This window comes from Cervus canadensis, chromosome X (genome assembly GCF_019320065.1).
Source record: "Cervus canadensis isolate Bull #8, Minnesota chromosome X, ASM1932006v1, whole genome shotgun sequence".
Classification (NCBI taxonomy): Eukaryota; Metazoa; Chordata; class Mammalia; order Artiodactyla; family Cervidae; genus Cervus; species Cervus canadensis.
The window spans coordinates 31,929,991-31,935,732 of NC_057419.1; the positions used below are offsets into that span (position 1 = coordinate 31,929,991).

Below are 5,742 nucleotides of genomic sequence, written 5' to 3' on the forward strand. Positions count from 1 at the left end.
CCTCCTGCCCCGCCCCTTTCCGGCCGCTGCGCCGGGCTCTCGGCGCCCAGTGGCCGCTCTAGAAGGCGGCCCGAAGGCGCCCGCTGGCTGCCATTGCACCGAGGCGCTGTCAGTCAGCGAGGGCGCTTGTGGGACGTGCAGCTGCCGCCAGTCACGTCCAGCACGCAGCCAGCGGACTGGAACTTTCGTGACCAGAGTCGGGAGGCGGTGCCGCAGGGCCAGCCGGTGATGGGATCCGGAGCAGGTTGGCGCCGAGGGGCGGACGCGGCTCGGATTCCTGCGGCCGCACCCAGAGCAGCTGCAGAGCCCCGCAAACCCACGGCAGCCTGGGGGAAAACGTCACCCCACACCCCATGGAATTCCCGGCCACCCTATTCAGGATAGATGGAAATGGCACCTCCTTGTGGAAAATTTGTTTTCCTGGCTCCCCCAAAAGGAATTCTCCGTTAGACTGCTAAGTTCCTTTAAGAATTGAGACCTTTCAGAAGTTGGGAAAGGCCCTGCCTCTCCCTTTCTCCCCTGCTTACCTTTTTTTTTTGTAATAAGTGCAATGATTTGATTACAACGCAAAGCTAATGGCGAACACATAGAACATTTTTCACGTATGAACTCACATTGCTCACAAACTAGCAATCCTCATTTTACAGATGAATGAACTGATGCACAAAGAGGTTGCTTAGGGTTTCAGGTCTTGTAAATGGTAGATTCAAACCTAGACAGTTAACGGTGTAGAGTTCATACACCTAACTATAGTATAGTACCGATACCACTGCTCAGGACCAGGCACTCGGGTCCAATGTACTTACAGAGTTGGCTGGAATGAAATAATTTGAGTCAGAAACATAAAAACTAAAAAAAAAAAAAAAAAAAGAAACAAAAACTTTCCACGCGGTATTCAAGATCCGGGTAAGATGTAAGAAATATTAATTCATAGTGCACTGGTACTGAGACACAAGTTCAAAGTTATAAGCATTCGTTTCTTTCAATCCTGTCAGTGCATATTTGGGAAATCTCCATGGAGTTATTTCCAACTGAGTCTGAATTTGAGACCCAGATGGGCCTGCTGGCCTCCTGGTCATCAGCTCTGCATACCTTTAGCACTCATTTCACTCCACCTGGGTTGCTGTAGTAGTCGGAAGCAATTCCTTTTGCATAAGATAGAATAGCAACCAAGGGTATCAGCAAAGAAACTAAAACAAGCATATAATCTGACAGACTGAATTTAATAACAGTTCCCAATTATTCAGCGCTTGCTGTATGCCAGACACTGTACTAAGGATTGAACATACCTGACCCATTTACTCCTCACAATAGCTTTCTGAAGTAGGTACTGTTATTATCTCTGTTTTACAGATGAGAACACGGAAGCTCAAAAAAGATAAGGAAGCTTTTTCCACTACAAATTTGAAGGAGCATCAGATATGCAAAGATCCTAAAATGGGAAAGAGTAGGAGACAACATAAAAAGTCCAACGTTGCTGGAAAATAGAGTTGAAGGAAGAGAGGTCTAAAATTACACTGATGAGGCAAGGCAAGGGGAGGCCAGATCCCGTGGACTTAACAAACATGATAAAGATGTGATTTTTATCCTAAAGAGCTATGAGAAGCTATTTGTTGCGAACACTGTTACCTTGAATTCATGATATATAAAGAACTCTCAAAACTCAATGTTAAGGAAACAATTTTTTTAATGGTCAAAGGATTTAGTGTGTGCATGCTCAATTGCTCAGTCTGTCCAACTCTTTGCAACACCATGAACTGTAGCCCACCAGGCTCCTGTGTTCATGGACACTTCCCTAAATACAATATACAGATAACAAATTAGCACATAAGAAAATGTTTAATATCATTTGCTATTAGGGAAATGCAAATTAAAACCGCAATGAGATGCAAGTTTGTATCTATTAAGGTGGCTAAAATAAAAATAATACCAAGTGTTGACAAGGATGGAGGGCCCTGGAACTCTCCTACACTGATGGTAGAAATGCAAAATGGTACAGCCACTCTAGAAAACAACTTGGCAGTTTCTTATAAAATTAAACCTATACTTAGAATATGACCCAGCAATCCCACTCCCTGGTATTTACCCTAGAGAAATGAAGATTCACGTTCACACACACACCAAAAAAACCTGTACACACATGTTTATAGTAGCTCTAGTCATAATTGCTTAGAATTGAAAACAACTCAGAAGTCCTTGGATGGATAAGCAAAAAAAGAAGCATGTTCCTACAATGAAATACTGCCCAGCAATACAAAGGAATGAACTATTGATACAAGTAACAACTTGCATGAACCTCAAGGGTATTATGCTGAATGAAATAAGGCATACTCACCAGTTACCTGGTGTGTAAGATTCCAAATGTATGACAGTCGGGAAAAGGCAAAACTAGAGAGATGGAGATCAGATCATTGGTTGCCAAGGACTAGGAGCCAGTGGAATATGTGATTACAAAGGAGATGCATGAGGAAGATTTTTGTGACAATCGAACACATTGTATTCTGAGTGTGATAAGGGTTACATGAATCTATACCTGTATTAAAACTCTTAGCACTGTCCCTCAAATAAAGTACATGGAGAAAAAGAAAAGACTCTACAGGCCAGTATTGCATAACTCAAACAGAACGTCTACCAGCTGGATTCAGCCCATGAGCTATGAGGTTTTAACCTCTGCTCTTTAGTTTGCTGTGCTCATATTAAAATAGAGGACCTCAAAATAATCTACGGTGTTAGAAGTCAGGATAGTTATTTCCTTTGGGGAAGAGGGGTGGATAGTGACTGACAATCCATATGAGGGCTTCTAGGGTGCTGATAATGTTCTGTTTTTTAATCTGAGTGAATTAGGGTAACCAACCACCCAGTTTGTTCAAAACAGAGGGGTTTCTCAAGATACAAATCTTTCAGTGCTGAAGCCAGGACACTTTTAGGGAAATTGGAACATTTGGTCACTCCAGTGGTTATGTCCACTTTGTGAAAATTCATTGAGCTGTATATTTGTGATTCGTGCATTTTTCTATATGTGTGCTATAAAATACTTAAACTGAGCACAGATGAGATCTGGTTAACACAGGATACACTAGAACTGTCACTTACAGTAGCATAGACTTAACTCAGCTTAAAGGTTACATTATCATTTTTCTCAGTCATGTCTTAGAGATAAAACTGTCATGTCATAGAGATAAAATCTAAATTAAACTTAGATATTTTTTCACATGAACTACTTTTTTACACATAGCAACACTTTTCTTCATATATACAAGTAATTTCTAAACTTAGGACTTTAGATTTTTCCCCCCTATTAAAGTTCATCCTGCTTCTGAGAGCTTCTAAAATATTCTATTCTATTTTACTGAAATATATCTTTGGATTTGGAAATTTAATATCTTAGCCTGGACCTGCATGATATTTTGCATGCTATTAAAAGGTATGAGGATTTCCCTGGTGGTCCAGTAGTAAAGAAACTGCCTGCCAATGCAGGGGACATGGGTTCCATCCCCCGTCTGGGAAGATTCCACATGTTGAGAGGCAACTAAGCCAGTGCACCACACCGAGTGAGCCTTCCAGTCACAACCACTGAAGCCCATGTGCCCTAGAACCCATGCTCCACAAGAAAGAGTAGCCCTCAAAATAAGCCCGTGCACTGCACAGAAGAGTAGCTCCTGCTTGCCCCAAGTAGAGAAACCCTGCTCGCAGCCAAAAATAAATAAATACACCCCAGGTTTAAAAATGGATGTGAGAGTTGGACCATAAAGAAACCTGAGCGCCAAAGAATTGATGCTTTTGAACTGTGATGTTGAAGAAGACTCTTGAGAGTCCCTTGGACTGCAAGGAGATCAAATCAGTCAATCCTAAAGGAAATCAGTCCTGCATATTCACTGGAAGGACTGATGCTAAAGCTGAAGCTCCAATACTTTGGCCACCTGATGCGAAGAACTGACTTATTGGAAAAGACCCTGATGCTGGGAACAATTGAAGGCAGGAGGAGAAGGGGGCAACAGAGAATGAGATGGTTGGATGGCATCACCGACTCGATGGACATGAGTTTGAGCAAACTCCGGGAGTTGGTGATGGATAGGGAAGCCTGCCATGCTGCAGTCCATGGGGTTGCAAAGAGTTGGACATGACTGAGTGACTGAACTGAACTGAGATTTAAAAAATAAAAGGTATGAAAGAGCTCTCATCCACCAAACTCTATCCCCTTCACCCACCCTTGACATCATATATCAAAACCACCACTTTTTTCTGAATTGCCCCTCCCTTGTTGACCCACCTACCAATAGAGTTCTGAAACCTTAGAATACTTCTGTTGTTACAAATTCAATTAACTCTTATTCAAAATACTTGGGAAATATATATACCGATAAGGAGATTTTATGGTTAAACAAGTGGAGTGGCCATGTGACATGTCACTTAGAAATACCACCACCCCCATCCCTCAACCCCCTCAATCCCCTTCTTTAGAAATGAGACACTTAGGGATGGGATGGAGAGGGAGGTGGGAGGGGGGATCAGGATGGGGAACACATGTAAATCCATGGCTGATTCATGTCAATGTATGGCAAAAACCACTACAATATTGTAAAGTAATTAGCCTCCAACTAATAAAAATAAATGGAAAAAAAAAGAAATGAGACACTTATTCCTAGCTGCTGGAAAATATTGGTTGCTGACCACTCACGACTGAGTACTTCCTCAGAAATTGTCCTGTGTTGCCCTTTCCTCTGCTGCTGCTTAGGTGCTTGGTCCTTCTGAGGCAGCTAAGGCCATTTTGTGGTGAGACCCTCACTTCATCTGGGTGACTAGCACCACTCCAAGCAGCCCCCATCTAGTATTTGCCTGCACTATGGCCTCCACCTTGGAGCTCACCTGCATCTATTCAGTCCTCATCCTGCACGGCGATGAGGTGAGGGTCAAGGTCACTGAGGATAAGATCAATGCCCTCATTAAAGCAGCCGATGTAAATGTTGAGCATTTCTGGCCATGCTTGTTTGCAAAGGCTTTGGCCAATGTCAACATTGAGAGCCTCATCTGCAACATGGGGGCTGGTGGACTTGATGCCCGCAGCTGGTGCTGCACCCACAGGTGGTCCTGCCCAACCCACACTGTTGCCTCAGCTGAGGACAAGAAAGTAGAAGCAAAGAAAGAAGAATTTTAAGAGTCTGATGATAACATGGGCTTTGGTCTTTTTGACTAAACTTCTTTAGTAACACATTCAATAAAAACCTGAGCTCTTTGCTGCTAAAAAAGAAAGAAAGAAATTGTCCTGTGTTGAACCTGCCTTGCCTAAGGTTATGCCCCCTTCTCAGGGGCAGCCCACATGTAGTGGTTGCTAAGTGAAGGTCACAAAGGCCTAGTTCCTTTGCTTCATTTCAGAACACTTCTGAAAGACTATCTCACTCTGTGAGATTGCAACCTCAAATTGCAACTTTTTCCTCTCTATCCAATCTTTTATTATATATAAAAATTAAAAAAAATTTTACTGGCGTATAGTTGATTTATAATGTTATGTAAGTTTCAGTAGTACAGTAAAGTAAGTCAGTTACACATATATACACATCCACTCTATTTTAGATTCTTTTCCCATATAGGTCATTACTCCTCACTCCTTTACAGTTGTTGTTCCCAAAAGCAGTCCCCAGTAATCCATCTATCCACAAATCTCAAACTCAGAGTGTTTCCCAGGGAACCTTGGGAGGAATTATAAGATGGCTCTCATGATCTTCACCCTCTGGAATTCACATC

At 42.5% G+C, this 5,742-nt stretch overlaps 1 pseudogene; it reads left to right on the forward strand.

Annotated features, from left to right (window-relative positions):
- Window positions 1-4,843: 4,843 nt before the first annotated feature.
- LOC122434545 lies at window positions 4,844-5,194 on the forward strand (annotated as a pseudogene).
- The last annotated feature ends 548 nt before the right edge of the window (window positions 5,195-5,742 follow it).